Source organism: Sarcophilus harrisii, chromosome 4 (genome assembly GCF_902635505.1).
Source record: "Sarcophilus harrisii chromosome 4, mSarHar1.11, whole genome shotgun sequence".
Classification (NCBI taxonomy): Eukaryota; Metazoa; Chordata; class Mammalia; order Dasyuromorphia; family Dasyuridae; genus Sarcophilus; species Sarcophilus harrisii.
Window position 1 is genome coordinate 297,679,822 of NC_045429.1, and position 24,690 is coordinate 297,704,511.

The 24,690-nt window shown below is 36.1% G+C and overlaps 1 protein-coding gene and 1 pseudogene across 1 annotated transcript in view; one reads left to right on the forward strand and one right to left on the reverse strand.

The window, feature by feature from the left end:
* Positions 1 to 24,690, reverse strand: part of SHISA6 (shisa family member 6) — a 545,098-nt gene that overhangs the window by 227,710 nt on the left and 292,698 nt on the right. The gene's annotated exons all lie outside the window — the stretch shown is intronic.
* LOC100917091 lies at positions 8,916 to 11,186 on the forward strand (annotated as a pseudogene).

The following is a 24,690-nucleotide window of genomic DNA, read 5'->3' on the forward strand; positions in this document are numbered from 1 at the left end:
GCACAGACAGGTCCCTTTCCCTTCTTTAGTATCTCTTTGGGGTATAAGCCTAGTAGTAGCATGCTGAATCAAAGGGTATGCACAGTTTGATAACTTTTTGGGCATAATTCCAGATTGCTCTCCAGAATGGCTGGATTTGTTCACAACTCCACCAACAATGCATCAATGTCTCAGTTTTCCCATATCCCCTCCAACATTCATCATTATTTTTTCCTGTCATCTTAGCCAATCTGACAAGGTGTGTAGTGTTATCTCAGAGTTGTCTTAATTTGCATTTCTCTGATAAGTAGTGATTTGGAACACTCTTTCATATGAGTGGTAATAGTTTCAATTTCATCATCTGAAAATTGTCTGTTGATATCCTTTGACCATTTATCAATTGGAGAATGGCTTGATTTCTTATAAATTAGTCAATTCTCTATGTATTTTGGAAATGAGGCTTTTATCAGAACCTTTAACTGTGAAGATGTTTTCCCAGTTTGTTGCTTCCCTTCTAATCTTGTTTGCATTAGTTTTGTTTCTACAAAGGCTTTTTAATTTGATATAATCAAAATTTTCTATTTTGTGCTCAGTAATGGCCTCTAGTTCATCTTTGGTCACAAATTTCTTCCTCCTCCACAAGTCTGAGAGATAAACTATCTTATGTTCCTCTAATTTATTTATAATCTCATTCTTTATGCCTAAATCATGGACCCATTTTGATCCTATCTTCATATACGGTGTTAAGTGTGGGTCCATGCCTAATTTCTGCCATACTAATTTCCAATTATCCCAGCAGTTTTTGTCAAATAATGAATTCTTATCCCAAAAGGATCTTTGGGTTTGTCAAACACTAGATTGCTATAGTTGGAATATTTTGTATTGTGAACCTAATCTATTCCACTGATCAACTAATCTATTTCTTAGCCAATACCAAATGGTTTTGGTGACTGCTGCTTTATAAAATTGTTTCAGATCAGATACAGCTAGACCACCTTCATTTGATTTTTTTTTTCATTAATTCCCTTGAGATTCTCGACCTTTTATTATTTTAGTGGAATATGAATTTGGTGTTGTTTTTTCTAGATCATTAAAATATTTTCTTGGAAGTCTGATTGGTATAGCACTAAATAAATATATTAGTTTAGGGAGTATTGTCATCTTTATTATATTCGCTCAGTCTATCCAAGAGCACTTAATATTTTTCCAATTATTTAAGTCTGACTTTATTTGTGTGGAAAGTTTTTTTGTAATTTTGCTCATATAATATCTGACTTTCCTTTGGTAGATATATTCCCAAATATTTTATGCTGTCCACAGTTATTTTGAATGGAATTTCTGTTTGTATCTCTTGCTGTTAGAGATTTTCTTGGTGATGTATAAAAATGATGAGGATTTATGGGGAGTTATTTTGCATCCTGCAACTTTGCTAAAGTTGTGAATTATTTCTAATAGCTTTTTAGTAGAATCTCTGGGGTTCTCTAAGTGTACCATCATATCATCTGCAAAGAGTGATAGTTTGGTTTCCTCATTGCCTACTCTAATTCCTTTACTCTCTTTCTCAACTCTTATTGCCGAGGCTAGTGTTTCTAATACAATATTGAATAATAATGGTGATAGTGGGCAACCTTGCTTCACTCCAGATCTTACTGGGAAAGATTCCAGTTTTTCTCCATTGTATATGATGCTTGCTAATGGTTTTAAATATATGCTCCTGACTATTTTAAGAAAAAGTCCATTTATTCCTTTATTCTCAAGTGTTTTTATTCAGAATGGGTGTTGGACTTAATCAAATGCTTTTTCTACATCTATTGAGATGTTCATATGGTTTTTGTTAGTTTGGTTATTGATATAGTCGATTATGCTAATAGTTTTCCTAATATTGAACCAGCCCTGCATTCCTGGTATAAATCCTACTTGGTCATAGTGTATTATCCTGGGGATGATTTTGTGTAATCTTTTTGCTAATATTTTATTTAAGATTTTAGCATCAATCTTCATTATGGAGATTGGTCTATAATTTTCTTTCTCTGTTTTCAGCCTACCTGGTTTAGGTATCAGTACCATGTCTGTGTCGTAAAAGGAGTTTGGTAGAACTCCTTCAATCCCTATTTTCTCAAATAGTTTCTATAGCATTGGAGTTAATTGTTCTTTAAATGTTTGGTAAAATTCACATGTAAATCCATCTGGTCCTGGGGATTTTTTCTTAGGAAGTTGGTTAATAGCTTGTTCTATTTCTTTTTCTAAGATGGGACTGTTTAGGATATTTACTTCTTTCTCTGTTAATCTGGGTAAACTATATTTTTGAAGGTATTCTTCCATTTCATTTAAGTTGTCGAATTTATTGCCATAAAGTTGGGCAAAGTAATTCCTAAGTATTGCTCTAATTTCTTCTTCTTTAGTGGCAAGTTCTCCCTTTTCATTTTTAAGACTAACAATTTGATTTTCCCCTTTCCTTTTTTTAAAATCAGATTTACTGAGGGTTTGTCTATTTTGTTGGTTTTTCCACAGAACCAACTCTAGTTTTATTAATGAATTCAATAGTTTTTTTTTTTTTTTTTTACTTTCCATTTTATTGATCTCTGTTTTTATTTTTAGAATTTCAAGTTTAGTGTTTGACTGGGGTTTTTTAATTTGTTCTTTTTCTAGAATTTTTAGTTGCAAGCCCAATTCATTGACTTTCTCTTTCTCTATTTTATGCAAGCAGTTCTCTAGAGATAGGAAATTTCCCTTATTACTGCTTTGGCTGCATCCCAAATATTTTGGTATGATGTCTCATTATTGTCATTTTCTTGGGTGAAGTTATTAATTATGTCTATGATTTGCTGTTTCACCCAATCATTCTTTAGTATGAGATTATTTAGTTTCCAATTATTTTTTGGTCTGCTTTCCCCTGGCTTTTTGTTGAATGTAATTTTCATTGCATCGTGGTCTGAAAAGGATGCATTCACTATTTCTGCCTTACTGCATTTGAGTTTGAGGTTTTTATGTCCTAATATATGGTCAATTTTTGTATAGGTTCCATGAACTGCTGAAAAGAAAGTCTTTTCTTTCTGTCTCCATTTTTTTTTCTCCAGAGATCTATCATATCTAACTTTTCTAGTATTCTATTTACCTATTTGACTTCTTTCTTATTTATTTTGGGGTTTGATTTATCTAATTCTGAGAGTGCAAGATTGAGATCTCCCAGTATTATAGTTTTGCTGTCTATTTCTTCTTGCAGCTAGCTCTCTTAATTTCTTTTTAAGAATTTAGATACTACACCATTTGGTGCATATATGTTTAATATTGATATAACTTCATTATCTATGCTACCCTTTAGCAAGATATAGTGCCCTTCCTTATCTCTTTTAATTAGATTAATTTTTGCTTTTGCTTGATCTGAGATCAGGATGGCTACCCCTGCATTTTTGACTTCACCTGAAGCATAGTAGATTATGCTCCAGCATTTGACCTTTACTCTGTATGTATCATCCTGCTTCAAGTGTGTTTCCTGTAAACAACAATTTGTAGGATTCTGGCTTTTAATCTATTCTGCTAACTGCTTCCTCTTTATGGGGGGAGTTTACCCCATTCACATTTGTGGTTAAAATTACAAATTCTGTATTACTTGCCATCTTGTTAACCCCTGTTTATGCTTTTCTCCCTTTTTTCCCCCTTCCACCTCTTCCCAGTATTAAATTTGTGAGCACCACTTGCTTCTCACAGTCCTCCCTTTTTAGTATCCCTCCCAACCGCCTTAGAGTTCTTCCCCTTATCTTACTCCTTTTCCTCACAGTTTCCATATTCCCTTCTACTTAGCTTATGCCTTCCCTTTTCAGTTTTCCCTTCTCACTTTTCACTGAGGTGGGAGAACTTTCACCATAAATTGAATATGTCTAAAATTTTTCTCTTAAAGCCAGTTCTGATGGCAGTAAGATACCCACTATATTCATCCCCCTCCATTCTTTCTCTCAGATATAATAGGTTTCCTTTGCCTCTTTGTGAAATGAAGTACCCCCACTTTACCCTTTTCCTGGTACAATGTCCTTTCCACCTCTAGTTTCTAGAACAAGTTATACATGTATTCTTTATACATCTTTATAGCAGAAATATAATTCCCAAGATTTCTTTTTACCTTTTTGGTTTCTCTTGAGTTCTCTATTTGTATATCAAACTTTTTGTTAAGTTCTGGTTTTTTCATCATAAATAGATGAAATTCACTTATTTTGTTAAATGTCCATCTTCTTCCCTGGAAAAAGATGCTCATTCTGGCTGGGTAAGTTATTTTTGGTTGCATACCGAGTTTTTTAGCCTTTCAGAATACCATATTCCAGGCCCTTTGATCTTTTAATGTGGATGCTGCTAGATCCTGTGTGATCCCTATTGTGGCTCTTCTATATTTGAATTGATTTTTTTCTAGCAGCTTGCAGCATTTTTTCCTTCGTCTGATAGTTCTGGACTTTGGCCACTATATTTCTTGGTATTTTGATTTTAGGGTCCCTTTCAGTAGGTGATAGATTAATTCTTTCAATGTCTATTTTACCCTCTGTTTCTATGACTTCTGGGCAGTTCTCTTTGATTATTTCCTGGAAAATAGTGTCCAGGATCTTTTTTTCACCATATTTTTCTGGGAGTCCAATAATTCTCAGATTGTCTCTCCTAGATCTATTTTCCAGGTCTGTTGTTTTCCCAAGAAGGTATTTCACATTTTTCTCCATTGTTTGGTTTTTTTGGTTTTGCTTGACTGATTCTTGTTGTCTCCTTGAGTCATTCAATTCCATTTGTTCGATTCTGATTTTCAATGAAGTATTTTCTTCACTCACTTTTTAATATCTTTTTCTAATTGTCCAATTGAGTTATTTTGTGCTATGGAATTTTTTTCCATTTTGCCAATTTTATTTTTTAGAGAGTTATTTTCTGTTTCCATTTCAATAATCCTATTTTTCAAGGATTTGAGTTCTTTATCCACTCTGTCTTTAAATGAGTGGGATGACTTCTCCAGACTTTCTTGCAAAGCCTTCCTCTCCTTTTCCCATTTTTCTTCTGGCTCTCTTGTGAGAGCCCTTTTAATTTCTTCTATGAGATTCATCTGTGTTGAGGAATAGATGATCTCCTCCTTTGGGGATTCACCTGGAGACAGTCTGTTTTTAGTCTCCTCAGGGTTTAGAATCTGCTCTCTATCCATATAGAAGCTGTCAGTGGTTAAGGTCCTTTTCAATTTTTTGCTCATTTTGTCAGAGAAGAATCAAAGACAAACTAGCAAAGAATAAAAGAAAAAAAACCCAAATGGAATCTGCTTTTTGGGGGGGAGGGGCTGGGTCGTGTTACTGAGCTTCGTCTACAGATGGCGGGGGCAACAGAGAGGCACTAGCAGGACAGTGATAGCTGTGCTGAGCCTGTGCTCTATAACTCTGGGAGGGTGCTGAGACAATGTGGGGGAGGCGTGGTCAAGTCCTGAGAGACTCCAGCTCTTTGGGTTTGTATTCTTCACCTCCAGTGTTTTTAGCTTCTCTGCTGGGCTACTGATTTGCTTCCAGGGCAAAGTATCTGATCCTCTAGCAAAGCTCTCCCCACAGAGACGGCTGAGATCACACCCCACACCCCTCCAATCTGCTCGGCTGTGAGTTCCCTGCTGTGAGCTCACTGCCACTGCTTGCACTCAGCCTGCTCTGGATCTAAAACCATCCCCGCCCTCTAACAAAAACAGACCTTTCCTGATGAATTTCAAGGATGTCTTCTCTTGGTAACTATTTGTGGGTTTTTTTTTCAGTCAAGAATTAATTCAGAGGCTTGTCATGAAATGAATTTTGAGAGAAAACGCGGAGCTTATGCAGCTGTGTGCCTCTTCTCTTCCATCTTGGCTGGAAGTCCCTCGCATTCGATTAAAAAAATTTTTTTTGAGTTTTCTACAAATTTTCTTTTTGTAGAGAACCATTTCACATTATTCTTTGGAGTAGAAGCATTTTTTACTAAAGTGTTCTTCTCTGAAGATGAACCCTAGTCTTCCTTTTTCCCATGATATATTTCAATGGTGGGGTTCTTTCTTCTTTGCTGGTTCATTTTTTAAAAATAAAACGTATTACTGGGCTTATATCCCAAAGAGATCATAAAGAAGGGAAAGGGACCTGTATGTGCACAAATGTTTGTGGCAGCACTCTTTGTAGTGGCTAGAAACTGGAAACTGAGTGGATGCCCATCAGTTGGAGAATGGCTGAATAAACTGTGGTATATGAATATTATGGAATATTATTGTTCTGTAAGAAATGACCAACAGGATAATTTCAGAAAGGCCTGGAGAGACTTACACGAACTGATGCTGAGTGAAATGAGCAGGACCAGGAGATCATTATATACTTCAAAAACAATACTATATGATGACCAGTTCTGATGGACCTGGCCATCCTCAGCAATGAGATCAACCAAATCATTTCCAATGGAGCAGTAATGAACTGAACCAGCTATCCCCAGAGAAAGAACGCTGGGAGATGACTAAAAACTATTACATTGAATTCCCAATCCCTATATTTATGCCCACCTGCATTTTTGATTTCCTTCACCCTAACCCTAAATTGTACAATATTTCAGAGTCTGATTCTTTTTGTACAGCAAAATAACAGTTTGGTCATGTATACTTATTATGTATCTAATTTATATTTTAATATATTTAACATCTACTGGTCATCCTGCCATCTGGGGGAGGGGGTGGGTGGTAAGAGGTGAAAAATTGGAACAAGAGGTTTGGCAATTGTTAATGCTGTAAAGTTACCCATACATATAACCTGTAAATAAAAGGCTATTAAATAAAAATAAAAAAATAAAAAAAGAGGTATTTGTGTTAAATACCTCTAATTGTGGAGTGGGAGAGATAGTGCCTCAAGCTTTCCTTAGCTTTCCCCTCTGACCAGGAACCCCAAACCAAGAGATCCATGGCCTCCTTTAAGAGCCCACAGACAGCAGTATCCTTGGGCCACTGCTTCTGCAGTCATCTAGTGCTGGTTCCTTCTCACCCAGAACCCCTTCTTGGAAGCACAGCTGGGCCTGGTGTTCTTAATTGGTCAAGGTTCATTCAGTCCTCCCAGACTCACACCCCAACTCTGCCATACTGTCTGGGAAGTGAAAGTCTCTGTGGTTCTTGCTGAGGGTCCAGTCATACCTCACTAGCCCAAGAGGTCCCCACTGGACATTTCTGTGGAGCTAGTCTAGAGATGTAAACACTTTAAACAGGTTACTCCCTAATCCAAGATTTTTCTTCAGAATCTTTTAGGTTGTGTCAGGAGGATCCCTGTTCTGCCCCACGTCTTCTTGATTTTTCATCAGTCTATGTTTGCCTGTAAATTGGTTCTATTTGTGGAGGAAAATGGGAGAGTGTGAAATTTATCAACCTACTCTGCCATCTTCCCAAAATTCTTGATAAAGGAGTTCTCTTCTTCAATGAATATGTGTGTTTCTTTTACCATTAGACCAATTCTGTTTTTTAAGAATTACTTTTTCAGTTATTTTTTGTGTCTGCTGTTACCAAGTTATTAATTTTTCCTTTCATAATTTTCTTGCACCATTCTCATTCTCTCACCCTGCCAATTTTTCCTTAATTACATCACTTTCTTTAAAATTTCCAGGAATTCTTGGTATCTAATTAGCATTTTTTGAAGCTTTGCTTTTAGATGTGTCCAATTAGCATCTTCTTCTATCTTTTTATCTTGCTCTTGCCTGCCAGCATAGTGTCTTTTTATAATTAAACTTCTGTTGTTATTGTTTGCTCATTTCCGCAGCCTATTTCTTGACTTTGAACTTCATATTTTCCCCATAAAACTTTTATTTTAAAAAAAATCCTTTACTTTAAATATACATTGCTTTATGAATCATGTTGGGAGAGAAAAATCAGAACAAAAGGGAAACACCACGGGAGAGGGGAAAAATAAAAGGAAAAAAAAAAAAGAGTAAACATAGCATGTGTTGATTTACATTCAATCTCCATAGTTCTTTTTCTGGATGCAGACAGGATTTTCTGTCCAAAGCCTATTGGGTGAATCACTGAGAAGAACCAAGTATTTCATAGTTCATCATCACACATTCTTGCTGTTATTGTGTACAATATATTATTGGTTCTGCTTGTTTCACACAGCATCAGTTTGTGAAAATCATTCCAGATCTTTCTAAAATCAGGTTGTTCATCATTTTTATAAAATAATAATATTCCATTACCTTCATTTACTTCAGCTTATTCAGCCATTTCCCAATTGATGGGCATCTACTCATTTTCCAATTCTTTGTTACCACAAAAAGAGCTGTTATAAACATTTTGAGTTCTTTTCCCTCCATTATGATTTCCTTCAAATAGGAATACAGATCTAGTAGTGGCACTACTGGGTCAAAGGATATACAGTTTTATAGTTCTTTGGGCATGGTTCCAGATTGCTCTCCAGAATGGTTGGATCATTTCACAACTCTCCCAACAATGCATTAATGTCCCAGTTAACCCACATCCCCTCCAGTATTTCTCAATATCTTTTCCTGTCATTTTGGCCAATCTAAGAGGTGTGACTTAGTACCTGAGTTGTTTTAATTTACATTTCTCTAATTAATGGTGATTTAGAGCATTTTTTAAATGAGTATAGATGGCTGAACTTTATATTAAAGTTGGGCTTGGCATGGGAACAATTCAGGATTCTTTCTCTAGCTGATTTCAAAGCTATTTCTAGGGGTTTGCAAGCAAAAAGGCATGATCTGAAAAGAGATGTGGTTACTGTTCTCCTGGCCTATGCTCTAGTGTTTATCATGAAGGGTCTCCTACCTCCCTACAGTCTCAAATATTAGCACTCCTCTTCCTTTTGGCACTGTGACCAGGTACTCTGTTTTTATGCAGCCACCTTGTCAAGTGTTCCTCTTTGCCTTGGAACTGCAGGGCCCCTTTTCCTTTGTGACCCAACACAAGCATTTCTCTCTGCATTGGAACTATGGACTACAGAATTGCCAGTCAGCATAAGCTTCACTGTGTACCAGCAATGAGACAGCTCTAATATCTTCCAGACTATTTCCTGACCAGCAATCAACTCCTAAAACTGTTGCTACTGCTGCTATTGTTTTTACTGTCAAATACATTGCTCCAGATAGGTTTCTACCTGAGTGCCACAGATCTCTCCTATTCACTTCCTAAATTTTCTTAGGCTGGAAAAATGTCTCATTCTGACCATTTGTTAGGTCTACTGCTCTTAAAATTGATTTTAGGTATTTCTTTTAAAATTATTTGGTGGGGAACATTGAGAGATCTCAGCTGAATTACTACCACTAATCCACCATCTTGGCTCTCTCTCATCCCCCATAATTCTTAAATTATTTCTTCTTTATTAACTTTCAATGTCAATTGTTTTTCATGAGATAGCTTACCTTGTCTTTTTCCAATCTTTTCACTTTGTTCTACTGTTTCTTATTGTTTCATGGAAGAGCATTGATTTGTGTTCCTTGATATTTAATCATTTTTCAGTTATGTCTGTCTCTTCATTACTCTATTTGGAATTTTCTTGGCAAAGACACTGGAGTAATTTGCCCTTTACTCTTTCAGCTCATTTTAAAGATGAGAAAACTGAGGCAAACAGGGTTAAGTGACTGTCTATGGTCATACAATCAGTAAATGTCTGAGGGCAGATTTGAACTCAAGATGACAAGTCTGGCAAGTGACATGGAGCGATGATGCCAAGGTGTCGGCGAGGGGAGCTGAATCCTGTGCACTAGGGTGCAATGCTCTGCCGGGCACTGCAAGTGGGGTTCTCCCATGGATTGCTGACCCACAGTCTGTGCATGCACAGTAGAGGCCCCTTTCACATCCTTAAGGGCCTCCACTGGGCTTCCCATAGGAGGCATTCAGCAGCAGTTCTCACTCCCACAGAACATCCAGCTCTCTTTCTTCTTCATTGAATTTCTCCATAACGTCAATGAATACCTTGCTGTTCCTGATGAGTCTCCCCTAGATATTCAGTTTAATCCTTCAGGTTATCTTTTGCTGGCTTCAAAAGAAAAGGTTTCAGTGATGGATCACAATGTAAAAATACAGAGGTAAGAAGGAGCTAAAGTGTGTCTGCTGTCCTCCAAACTATTCAAAAACAAATTTCCCCAGATCAACACAGAAGGCATGGCCTTGGCATCATATGGGCTGGAGAATGAGGACTGGTTTGATCCACGGTGATCTGCTTCAGGGACTGCGCCAAAAGGCTCTGTCGATGGGGGTACATCATAGCCGTGGGAAAGTCATAGATTTAGTCTCTTCAGTAAGGTCTATGGTGACTTCCAGTGGAGAACAAATAGACCTTAAAGGCTTTATGAAATCCATGTGAAGGTGGACAACATCCTGGAGTATCAACCTGTGGAGTGTACAATAGTAATCAATGCTACTGGGGCCTGGTCTGGGCAATTAGTAGAGCTAGCTGGTATTGGCATTGGGTCCCCAGGCACTTTGCAAAGCACCAGACTTCCTGTGGAGCCAAGAAAAAGGTATGGGTATGTTTGGCATTGCCCACAAGGACCTGGCTTGGAGGCCCCATTACTTACATACATCACTGGAAGCTATTTCAGACAAGAAGGATTAGGTGACTACTTCTTAGGTGGCTGTGGTCCCATGAGTAAGAAGAACCAGATACTTAAGATCTAGAAGTAGATCAGGACTTGTTTCAGAAAAAGGTGTGGCCTATCTGGGCCAGAGAATTCCAGCTTTCAATTCCCTGAAGGTCTGGAGCGTTTGGGCTAGCTTCTATAATTACAACACATTTGACCAGAATGGAATAGTGGGCCCCCATCCACTGGTTTCCAACATGTACTTTGCCATAGGCTTCAGTGGCCATGGGCCGCAACACGTCCTTTCTGTGGGATGGGCTGTGGCAGAAACACTGCTGAAAGAAATTTCGACAGTATTCATCTTAACCTATTCTCCTTCAACCGATTCTATCAGGGTGAAAAGGTCCTGGAGAACAATATCATCAAGGGGAAGTAACTACTGATAGAAACATTCTCAGAAACTCAATGCCAGCATGCAAGTCTTATAATACTCAGGCCTTCTGCTCTGCTGCCTCTGAGCTGTACTACCCAAGCACTAAGAAGAAACAGGTAATTTAAGTTTGTTCTTGGGACTTCTTCCTGATCATGGTTGGAGATCACTCCCAACAGAAAATCAACTGGTCACCGTACATCAAGAGTGCTGAAAAGTCCAGTGCCAGTTCCTTATGTGGCACCTGTCCAAAGAGTTCCTCAATGACATAACAATCAAGGTCTGGGCATTTTGGAATAGTCTTTACCCAAACCTGTTGATATTTCTTTATCCTATTCATAATCAATAAACCCAGTTAACTCCTTCTCCACCAATACACTGCACCCTCTTCTTTAAAGCTAAGATTAGGTCCTTTGATAACTACCAACTGTACCTGACTTTTCAGGGCATGGAAAATGGAGCTTTTCCTCAAGAGTATTCTTGTGTCATAGTTCCTGACTCCTGATCCAGTCATCATTGCTGTGGCTGCTAGCTAGGATCCTCAAAAAATGGTGTGAGGAAAGCAAGCAGGGAGGAATTGAAGTGCAAGAATAAATTAAATTTGCCACCAATACTACCCATTGACCATAGCTCAATATTTACATGTGAATTAATTTGCAGAAAAACACTAATTGTAAAGCCCAATTTTTATCTAGTGAATATATACCAAGTTTTTTTCTAGTAAAAATTGTTTTATGGTAAACAACAACAACAAAAAGAAGATAAGCCTTCCTGAGTGCAGACCCAGAACCCAATCTGCTATATCACTTTAGCACCCTAATTTCTTTTTAGTCTATTCTAATTGTTAAAGTCTGCTACTTAAGTCTTAGTTGTGTAACAAGCTATTGATTGTCTTTCCTAATCTTCCAAAACTCGTTTTTTTAAATTAAAATATATGCAAAAATAGTTTTCATCATTCATCCTTGAAAAACCCTGTATTCCAAATTTTTCTCACTCCCTTTCCTTCATCTCCTCCCCTAGAAAGCAAGTGATCCAATATATGTTAAACATGCCCAATTCTTCTATACATATTTCAACATTTATCACGTTGCATAACAAAAATGAGATGAAAAAGAAAAAAATGAGAAAGAAAGAAAAACAAGCAAGGAAACAACAATAAAAAAGTCCAAATATTGTATTGTGATCTACATTCAGTCCCCATAGTCTCCTTTTTGGATGCAGATAGCTCTCTTCATCAAAAGTCCATTGGTATTGGTCTGAATCATTTCATTTTTGAAAAGAATCAAGTCCATCAGAATTGATTATCATATAATCTTGTTGCCAGTGTCAATAATGTTCTCTTGGTTCTATTCACCTCAGTTAACATCAGTTCATGCAAGTTTCTCCAGACTTTTCTGAAATCATCTTGCTGAGAATTTCTTATAGAGCAATAATATTCCATAACACAACTTATTCAGCCATTTCTTAATTGATGGGCATTCACTCGTAAAACTCTTCTTAAGTTATGTCACAAAGACAAAACTTTATTAAGCATATACCAATCACTACACCAAGCACTAGAAGGGCAAAGGACAAAGAAGAGAAAAAAATCACTGTTTTTGCTTTTAAGGAGTTCACAGTTTTCCTCTCTCACAGGGAAATTATATTCCCTCTCTCACAATTATGACAAACAAGATATAATAAATTGTATATTATCTGGGGTGGGAAGTCAGAAAGGCTTCTATTTTTCCATTTGTCTTCTCTAGTGCATTCATTTTACCTTCAAAATAATGTTTAACTCTTTTAAATACTCTTGCCTAATTTGTTCTAGGGATTAAAGCTGAATTAGCATTCAACTTATGCCTTACACATCCCTAGAAGCACAACATCTCTTCATCATAGACATTTCTTTATTCATTTGTCCAGCATTACTTCATAAACTTGGTTCTTCATGTTGAAATTCAAGCACTTTTAAAGGGAATGTGTAGCATTTGTTTTCTTTTTACTTGTATTTTTTTGCCCTTTTGAAATTTTTTCTCTTGAATTAAGTGCTGAGTTCTTCAAAGATCTCAGAGATGACTCAGATCAGGCTTTCAATACCTCCTCCCCATCTCTTCCCCCCTCCCTCCCCCAACCCCCCGATCATTTTTCTAGTCTGAACTTTACAAATTCCTAACATAGTTTGTGTCTAGGTAAAACAAATGTAGGCTTGCTCCTAGTTGAAGCTCCAATAGTTTGATTTTTTGTTTTTGTTTTTGATTTTGTTTTTGTTTTTACCAATCTCAGTTCCCTGTTAGAAGACTTCCTAGATTTCAAGACTATTGGGTTCCTTTTGGTCTGAGCTTCCTATTCAGCTGTAGACTTCGGACCTGGATGGGAACTAAAACTAAGACACTACTCCAGCATTAGAACCATACAACTACTTTTTGCTTCTCTTCCTGCCCTAGAACCTCAAAATTTCTTGCTCCACTGCAGTTCCAGACAAATCATGCAGTTCCTTCCTTAGTCCACTCTAGATCTCTGTTCCACCTAGCTCTGGAATAATATTGACAGATCTGTCAGTTGCCCTCTGTTCTTACTCATTACAGTATCAAGTCTATCCTACTGATCTGAGATTGCTTTTTGCCCTAATATATTCCTGTAGACTGTAGTACAGCCTACATGCTCAAATGTTTCATATGGCTCCTTCCTGGCTGGCCTCAATCCTTAAAGTATATATACATATGTCTTCCTACACTGATCTGGACTGTGAACATGATACATTGTGTAGAGAACTGTTAAGATCTGTTTGAGGACTGGGGCTACATGGCATTGTGGTCCTTCAGCTCATTAGTGGGTAATTTTCAGGACTTAAAAGATGAAAACTCAACCAAGTGGTAAATTAAATGACTTTTTGGAGACTGAAATAAATAAGTTGGTTTCATAATTAAAAGTTAAAATTTTTGAGATTTATCTCAGATAGGAATAATGAATCATTGAATTCCAAAAAGTTCTGTTGACTACTGGACACTGGTGACTCATCCTTATTATCTTTCACAAGGTGAATTCTTAGATACCCAGAAGTGGTTGAGAAGGCAACAGAAGCTAAATGAAAAGACAAGCAAGGACAGTCATCTGAGAAAAAAGATTTCAGGTACTGTTTGCTTGGGAAACTACTGATTGACTAGACATAGACTGAACAAGAATTTCTTTAGAACATACTATTTGGGAGGCATTGTACTAGGCTCTGAATACTGTGTATTTCCCGTAAATACTACCTACAGTTTTGAGAGAGATGAAATTTTCTTGGTTCCCATGATTTGGAGGGGAAAGTTGCAAATAAAGACAAGTCTTATTGCTTCTTTACTGTAAATAAGTTGAAACTATTCAGGAAATGAAACATTCAGGCAAGTAACTAGCTGGATGAACTTATTTGTATTGCTAAGAAAGCACATATGAGGAGCTTTGTAGTTCTCTGGTTTAAGAGAGCTGCTTATTATCTCAATAGCATAATACCACCCCAACACTCTCTTAAGAAATTTTGAGTTAAAAGACCTTGTCCATTGTTTTATCATTTTTAGAGTAGAGGAGAAATGTATTTGTTCAGTAAGAGAGTGGTGAAGAACTTGAACAGTTAGCAAAGAAACTTCTTTGTGAGTTGTGTGTTGTTCGTGAGGGGTTCAACAGTGCATAAAGATCTACAGTTCAGAGTTGTGAGTTCCTCTGAGAATGTAAAATGATCTTATTCATGTTTTTCTCTACTAGGTTCTTGTAAGTGGGTTTCTACTCTCTTCCACATGACCCTGAATTATAGGCTAACTATGATTTGATTATTTTTGTATGGTCATTTATTAATTGTGATATGTTGATTATTTTAGATTTTGTCTTTTCATTGAGTAAATGTTTAATATTTGATAAGTAAGTGTGTCATCTATGATGAATTCCTATAAAAGCAAAGCACACAAGAGGAGGTCTAAGCTCTCACAATATATTTGAATTATAGACACATGATTGTGGCCCTTCACTTAGATTTGCCAGTGTCAGGGTCATTTGGATGGGTGAATGTCAAACTATCAGCCAAGGTGAAATTTTGCCTGGGATAAAGCTATTCTGATTATCCTTTCCACCCTCTATTCATTTTTTCTTATGGACAGAGGCATTAATAGATATCAAGAATATGAGTTGTTTGAAAAAATCAAATACCATAGTCTTGGACCAGTCCTTTATGTCAACTGTGACTGACTTAAATGTCTTGAGCCAAGGAGGACAGGGTGGGTAGACAGAAAGACAAAGAATTTCAAACTGATATATGATAGCTTATCTTCAATTTTAGACAAGATCTTTAACTTTCTTCTCTGAAAAGTCTTTTAATCTTTCTGGCTTCTTCTTCCAACAAGAAGCAAAATAGAAAAGTTTTTCTTCATCTCTCCTCCCCCTGGCTCTGCCTCTTTTCATTCTCTGATGGAAGTGCTAATGAGAGATAAGTTGCCCCCGATATAGGCAGTCCCACAAAAGAGAAGGAAAATATGCCCATAAACTGGACACCATGGCTAGGACAGTCAGCCCAAGATGACTGCTGAATTGTGATTTGATGGATAAAGTTGTGGCCACTACGCAACAACAAAATTAGTCTTGTAATTTGTGAAGACTTCATTATTTCCCAATACTCCCCAAGCTGACCTACTGTGGAACCTGAAATCCCTGCCTTAGAATTTAGTTTGCTTTCAGGGAAGTCAAATTTAAGAAGGGAAATATGCTATTCAGAAGGTTCTCAGAGCTCAGAAGATGCTATTCCCCCACCCCACCTTTGTTTCCTCAGAATTTAGCAACAGTACCTGGTATAAAGTAAGAGTTTAATAAATGCTTTTCGACTGACTGACTAACTACTATGTCAGAGGAGCTCCTTTCAGAGAACAGGGGAGATGGCAGGCAGTGTTGAGATAATTATATGGGGAAGGGAAAATACTGGAGCATGAGACATTGACATTATATGGAAAGTATAGACCAAGTGAGATGATAAAGGAGAGGGATCTGGGCAGTGGATACCTGATAGGGTAAGGTTAGGATCCAGCTGTTCAAAAGGGAGAGAAAATATGTAAAAGAAAATGAGGTAGCCTATTGCTTAAGGTTGAACCTGTTTCTGAAACTTTCACTGCTAAAATTGCCACAGATACTGATAAGTTCTAGGCTTTTAGCAGTATAAAATCTTATTTAATAGAGAACACAAAAATAAAAACTGAAATAGTTTATAAGGCTTAAGAATTTACAGAACTATTTCTTTGCATATATCTATATAGTAGACCTTATTTAGTAGATAGCATAATATATTATTATATCCATTTAATAGATGAACTAAGGTGCAGAGAAATAATTTACCCATAATCAATAAGTATCATTGAAAAATAGGATAATAAGTCTAAAGTAAAAAGGGATCTCAGAAGCCATCAAATAGTCTTTGATTTTATAAAAGTGAAAAATAACAGATGAAGTTAAATAATTTGCCCATGGTCCCATTGGGAGTAAATATCAGAGACAGGATTTGAACCCAGATCATCTGACTTAAAAGCTGGTGCTTTTTCAATTATATCTTACTGCTTACTTTACATATATCTTTCTACTTTGAGGTTAATGTTCTTTCTACTCTTTTACCACACTACTTATAAATGGACTTATTGGCTATTTTCAAATTTAGATTTTTACTTTCATTCTGAACTTAATTGACACCAAATATATATTGGATATTTCAAATACATTGAACACAGTGACCAAGGTATGAAGGGTATTTTAGAGGATAAACATGACACCAACCCAACATAATATGAAATACCATGCATAGCAATCACTACAAATATGCCTACTCCAAAACATTCACAAGTCACTTTTTGTGAGGACTTTTATCTCTTGGTTTTGTTTTTCAAAACATTCTATTTTGTTTGCTGGGGGGTAGTAACCTCAGAGAAGACTGACATAAGGGGAAAATAAAGTGTCTCAGCCAATCTCTTAGGGAGTCTCTTTAATAGGATGAGTTACTGAGGGGTCCTACAGGGGAGAATTTACAAAGTATTTATATGGTATAGTATGCAATGAGAGATCTAGAGTCTATCAAGTCGGTCTATCAAGACAAGACAAAATCATATTTTTTTTAGATTTGCAGAATATTAAGAACAAAAAAGGACTTCAGTTATCATTTGGTTCAATATTCTTATTTAATAGATAAAGATGGAGTTTTGTTCTGAATTGAATTTGCTTGAACTACATTACACTATTTCTATCCTAAATACTACTTTAAAAAATTAAACAAAGTGGGGTTTGGGAAAGAGAGAAACCAAAAAAATCTCCATTCATTTCTTTTCCCTCAAACAACTAAATAGCTAAAAAGCAAAACAGGCACATGTTCTTGTTTAAAGGTGGAATCAATACCATCCCATCTCATTTTATCTCTCTACCTAGCTAGATTAGAACATATATTAATCAAAAAACTTTAGATCAAAGGTTTTTAACCTGGGCCTTTGAATGAGTGAGTGAGTGTGTGTGTATAAAAATAGAGAAATTATAGATAATTATATTTGAATATGTTTTCCTTTGTTATCTAGTATATTTCATTTTATGTATTTATAACCATTCTGGAAGAGGATATATAAGTTTTATAAGATTGTAAAGGGATCCACCACACACAAAAAATTTAAGAATTCCTGCCTTGAACTAAGTGCTTTTAAGTCTCTGAAAGTCATTTGAAGTGAAATGATGTTAGACAAGAATTTGTTCTATCAGTTATTGGATTTTGTAATGTTCTCTGACTTTTCCATGAAAGCATCAGGGTAGTTGGAGACCATTTCAGAAATTGGAGTATGAGTGGTTTTTTAGCACAAGTACCGAGGTGTAATGATCTTAGGAGAAGATCTCAGCTTTAGTCAGGTTCCTTTGTCAAGAAGAAATACTTCCAGTTTCAAGGCATTTTCTGGATGCTGAACTTCCCATATTCCCATTATTGACCCAAATGTCATGTACAGATTATTGGGAGACAAGGGCAATTTAAGCATATGACTCTACAAGGAGCCCAGAAAAGAGACTATGTCATGCCTAAAAAGAATTTTTTTGAAAACCTCATGAATGAGAGGAGAGGACTTCCAGCAACCAGGAAACATGTGTTTCTCTTCACCACAGACGCTGTATAAAATTAAACCCCCATTTCTTGGACTCTAGATGTACTTGTAGGAGATTCACAGAGCTTAGAATGGTGGTTGGTGGTGGTGAAATTTTTAATCAACTGTTCTTATGGTGCCACTTTAATAAAGTCACTTTCTACCAAAATACTCCTAAAAAGTTGGCAACAGCTTTATGCCACTGAATCCCTAAAGTACTGACCAATGATATTGTTTTATTCTTTCTCCTGCTGGTACCAGACTAACCCTAAGGAGTTCTAATTCCCTTAACATTCTAAGATGTCAACTTTTCTTTGTTTTCTTTAACAAGCACAAGAAGAAAAAAAAGTTTTACTAAGGAATTATAAGAAAGAGTAATACAAATCAAAGTAAGCTAAAAAGCTCAAAATAACTACCTGGGTATAGAAACATTTTTCTTCTTAACTCTGTCTACTCCTAACTCTACAGTTCTGATGTTATTTAAGACCTCCAATGTAAATATTCCTAGTTACTAATTCTAGCATTTTCAAAATTACTGTTTCAAAAAGTACTGGGTGTAAGGTTGTGTCCTAGTCAAGGAGCATTAAAAAAGGGAAAAATACTTATATGACTATTTCTAGAGCAAGTGAGACCAAAAGAAAATCAGAAATTTCATTGCTCTGGATCTTCAGAGTGTACAAGAGAGCTGATAGAGCCAGAGATAATTATACTCAAACTCCAACCAGGAGTAAGTCTACTGTAGTTTCACTGAGACCCAAACCTTGGTTGCAAAGATCAGTCCTGAAAAGGCAGCCTATTATTGGACATCAATTGTTGCACCAAACAGCCTATTTTGGGTGCACTGAAAGCTTTTAGGACTAAACTTGAGCTGCTCCCAAGATCCTTGAGGAATATAGAATTTAATGCCAAGAGAAAACAATAGAAAAGAAAAATCCCAGATGTTTCCTCAAGAAGTACACAGTCTATTACCAACATAAAATCCTCATTTGCAAAGTTAACACAAGAAAAATAAATAAAAAATATATATCCCTGTGATATCATTGTGACTATTGCTGGGAACTATTCTTGTGACAAGGAGGCCTGAGAACAAATGCAAAAGAAGATAATAATTCCCAAATATCTACATGAAAAGCATTTAACATTCTCACTCTTTTTGTTGTTGTTTGCTTGCATTTTGTTTTCTTACTCATTTACTTTCTTTTTTTTAATCTGATTTTCCTTGTGCAGCAAGAGAATCGTATATGTTTATACATGTTGTATTTAACATATATTGGATTGCCTGCCATCTAGGGAAGGGGATCCTGGGAAGGATGAGAAAATCTGAAACACAAAGCTATGCAAGGGTCAATGTTGTCAAATTATCCGTGAATATGTTTTGAAAATAAAAAGCTTTAAAAAGAAAAGAAGGACAAAAAAGAAAAACATTAAAAAAAACACACTGCTTACACTAGAATTCCTAGAGGAAATAAATAAAAATGTTTGAAGAAGTTAAAATTATTTTGGAAATGAAATAAAAACACTAGACAAAATAAGACATGAAAAATAGATGAGACAGTTTGGCACATTAAACACAACCTCATTGAAACTCCTTGAAAATTAGAATTGATCAAATAGAAGCTAATAACTTCAGGAGACAGTAAGAATTATCAAAATAAACTGAGAATACTAAAAATATAGAAAAAATAAGATATCTCATATCAAAAACAATTGCCCTTGAACAAAGCTAAAAAAGAATTCATTTTGCAATCACTATATTACCTGAAAGTCATTAGACACAAAAAATGTCACATTTCAAGAAATTGTGAAAGAAAAATGTCTAGATCTATTAAAATCAGAGAGCAAATCAAAAAATAGAACTAGCTGATATATCTCCTGAAATTCCAAAATGAACACTTCCAAGAATATTATAGTCCCAAATCTAAACTTCCTGGTCAAAGAAAAAGTATGGTGGGCAGGCAAAGAGAAAGCATTCAAGTACCAAAAACCACCGGGGTAATATCACAAGATATCGCAGTAGTTATAAAAGCATGGAGAGTGGGAGGATTCTAGAAAGTTGACAGAGTAAGTCAATACATTTGAAGTTCTCTAGATTTCCCCCACAAACGGAACAAATTTGTGGCTCAGGACGAATACAGACTGGTGAAAAACAGACTTGGAGCAGAACAGGGATACTTTTGGAACAACCCAAGAAGACTCAAAGAAAGACCCCAGACCTAGGTATTATTCAGTGTGAAGTGCAAATCCTTTCAGGATAGCTCCACAGAGGAGCCCTGGCGCTAGCTGGGTTTGGCCAGAGCCTCACCCCCTTAACCAGGAACTTTCACTTCTGGAGTGCCTAGGGAGTCAGGGATCTGAGATAGGGAAGACTAAAGGAATCTCTGCTCGTTAGGAATGCCAGACCCAGCTGTGCTGCTGAGATGCAGTTCTGGAGGAGAAGAAAGAGCACCTGGTGAGTGCAGAAGCAATGGGGTAGGGATGATGCAGCCTGCAAGCACTTGCAGGAGGGTGGAGCTCTTGGGTTTGAGATTCCAGTTCAGAGGGGACAGCTGAAGGAAAGTTAGAGGCACTATGTTCTAACTCCAGAATTAAAGGTACTTAAACTAATACTTCTCAATTAAAAAAAAAAATGAACCAGCAAAGAAGAACCAACCATAGAAATTTATTGTGGGACTAGTGAAGACCAGGGTTCATCTTCAGAGGACACTGAAATTTAAAAAAAAAAAAAAAAGATTCTTTTACCCAAAAGAGTAATGTTAATTGCTACTTTCCCAGAGAGAATTTATATAAGAATTCAGAAAAGATTTTAAAAATCAAATGAGAGATACTAAGAAAAAAAATTTAAAAATCCAAGGAAAACAAGAAAATTATGGGGAGAAAAGTTAACCAACTAGAAAAGAAGTCTTAAAAAGGAGTCCTAAAGAAGGAAACAATTCTTTGAAAATTAGAATTAAGCAAAAAGAAGCTAATGCAGACTAAGAAATAACAAAATATAAAGAATGAAAATGGACCAGAATGTGAAACATAAGAAAAACAACACATTTGGAGAACAGATTAGGAAGAGAAAATATAAGAATAATTGGACTACCTGAAAGCTGTGACCAATAAAAAATAAAAAGAATCATGATACAGTAATGCAAGAAATAATCCAAGAAAATTGTCCTGGAACATGAAGGGAAAATAGAAATAGAAAAAAAAAATATATATATATATACTGATCACCACCTCAAAGAGATCCTTTGTGGAAAACAACACAGGAAGTTGTTAACTCATTTCAAAACTCCCAGATCAAAGAGAAAATTTTGCAAGAAACAAGAATGAGGTGTAAACCACGTGAATAAAGTCTAAGCTTGTCTGCCAAAACTCTTGGGTACTTTGTTGTGCTCAAATTACAACTGTATGAGGACTTCTGAGGACCTCAAAACAGAGGTAAGATTGATATTATATTTACCAGAGATTCCTCTGCATAGGCCCACGAATTCAGGATAGATTAGTGTTTGTTGAGTGTAAGAATGTCCTCAACAATAGTCTTCTTCTCCATTTGAAAATTTGCCTCCATGATAACAGCAATACCTGCTACAACCATCCAGAGGTGATAGTGCTTCTTGAATTCATCTCCCTTAACCTTATATTCTTATCAGTCTTTGATCTTATTTTATGTTAAAAAGGTGGTATTCTGAAATGTGTAAGGGGATATTCTGGAAAACTTTTAGTAGGACTTAAATAGCTCAATCTTTTGCAGTGAAACAAATAAGATGAGAGGAATGATGGATAAAATGTTTAAAAAAAGTACAAGAAAGCCTTTGAAAGGAAATTATCTGAAAGGAATATGAAACACAAATCATTTCCAGGGTACTGATTGATATAGCTCAGTGTGCGGACCATGCTGTGGGGGGAAAATAACACCCAAAACAAAAAACAAAAAACAGGGAATTGTTAAGGGACAGGTCAATTCTCCGAGAGGAAGAAGAAGAGAGATGTCAGACAATGCAATGGCCTCTCAGTCAAAGAACAGCAATGGTCTCTCAGTCTCCTTGTATTATCCTCTCACAAGAGGAGATCCCTTTCTGCAGGTTCTGGGTTGGATCTCCAGCAGCCACTGTCAGGTGGCTTCCAACAGGTCTCCCATGTATTACAACAGAACATGTAATAGAGGTAAAAGAAAGTAGAAACTAGGGTTCAAAACAATTCCTAAAGGTAAATCTACATTACATGGTATTACCTTCTCAGGGGATGTTTAAAGGTAACTAAATTTTAACACAGATAATGTCAACATTTTTGCCCTAAGCAGTCTGGCTTCTTTTAAATTTGAGGGGAAATAATTCAAAATGTGCATTATTATTAAACTTGCAAAATTTAACATATGCACCAAATAGCATTTCCAGTCTCTAAGAATGTTCTTTGTACTTTTGGTAATTTCTTAGCCCATTCCATCTAGTCTTTGCAAGAGGTCTCCCTGGCTAATGTCAAGAATGATTAATTGATTTTAACTGGAATTTGGACTTTATCCATAAATGATATGCACATAAAGTGGAAGAAGGAGTCCTATACTACACTGTACTTTTTAATGGGATCAGTGTCCTGGGTTTACTTGTATTTCACAATATTTAGCCTAACTGGCAAGAACTGGAAAATATTGTGCACTCCAATCATACTGCTTCCTGGAAGGAATGCTTCCCATTCTTGGAATGAGTTTGAAGATAAATTCTAGTACATGAAGTGAAGGCTTTCTGTCTCTAAATGGGTACTGTTATCCAAGGGGTATATGGGGTGCTCAGGGAAGACTAACACTTTTGGTGTGAGGGTTTACTGAATCCTTTTCAGGACTACTTATTCATCTTTAGTGGCCATCTTCACCCAATTACCATCTGTGGTTATAAACAGAAGCTACATCCCAGTAAACCATTTTGACAGGCAGGCTAAACCAAGTTGAGGTTATATATGACAGGCCTCAAAACTGTTGTTGAGCTAGAGAAATGTCTAATCTATGCAAGTGAAAACTTTCTCCAACATAATGGGTTTTTCCATTTGTTCCAACTATCATAAAGACAGCTGAAACAGGTGTAATGGAGTGCTTAAAGATTAGTCAGCTATCAAAGATTCCAAGGCCATACACTAACTACATTCTGATTTATCAATAGTTGTCTTGATATTGCCCTCCACTTCAATGACTCTGGAAAAGCATGAAAGTGTGTAACTCTGCCTCACTTAAATCCAATTCACACACAAGACAAGAAATCACTCAGGAGTCATTTTTGAAAAACAAAGGATGAACAGCATATTTAAAGTCTATAGCAGGGAAGAAAGATAAAAAAAAAGAATAAGAAGGGAAGAATGATGAAGACTCTGAAAGAAATCAGAGATTCAATATATGAATTACTAAAAGGTTTTTAGAAAAAATAATTCCCATGATCATCAATTAGGAAATGACTGAAAAAGTTATGGCACAGGATTGTGATGATTGTATTACAGTACATTAGTACAATACTACTGTACTATAAGAATGAAAAGTAGGATGGTTTTAGAAAAAAACTGGGAAGCTTTATCTGAACTGATTAAAAAAAAAGTGAGCAGAACCAGGAGAATAGTGTACACAGTAACAGCAATATCTTGATCAATTTAAGTCAATGATGCAAAACAATTCCAAAGGACCTATGATTAAAAATGCTGTGTACCTTCAGAGAGACAATTGATGAACTCCAAGTACAGATTGAAGCATACTTCTTACTTTCTTTCTTTTTCTTGTTGTTTGTGTTTTCTTTTGCTAACATGAAAATATTTTGCATGACTTCATATATATAATTGATATCATATTTCTTGTCTTCTTGAAGGGTAGGAAGGTGAAAGAGAAAATGGAACTTTAAAAATAAATATTAAAAAAATTACACATGTAATTAGAAAATATTTAATGAAAGAAAATATTTTTAAAAAATAAAAAATAATTCCCAAAGTGTTTTAAAATATCAGATCTGAGGGGTTATGAAATTATTTCTGCTTTTGTATATACTTCTTTGTGAACTTAAGCCTATTCCAGGACTAAGAGAAACAGAGTACTATTTCTTGATGGGAAACTAGATATCACAGAGTCCACTTCCCCTCCCCCCCCATTTCACAGATGAGGAAACCAAGACCTTGGGAAAGAAAGCAATAAACAATACACACAGCTTATGTTCAAGTTCAGATTAGAAACCAGGTCTTCAGACTTCTAAGCCAAACCTCCTTTCATAGCATCATGATTTGTGATAACTCTCTCTCTCTATGTATTCTTTGAATTAGAACCTGGAGCTGCAGAATACTTTGCAAATTTAGAACTTGAACGTTATTATAGGTTTTATGTTTCCAGGGAGGAAAACTAGCTGACTGAAGAGTAAAATATAGTGTAGGTGTAAAAGTGCTTTATGTACTATTCCTTATTGATGGGTGATATTTCCATTTGTTTATAATTACAGAGTAGACATCCATAGGGAAAGAGAAAAAAGTGGGGAGAAATTTCTGGTTTTGCTATTGATGAATTCTGGTCTTGGGGAAGTCATTTCTTTCTGGGCATAGCTTTCCCAATTGCAAATGAGAAAGTTGGACTAGATGATCCATAAAGTGTTTTTGGGTTCCCTTACATTCTGTGGCCCAATGAGATGAACTTCTCCCTGTTACATGCCT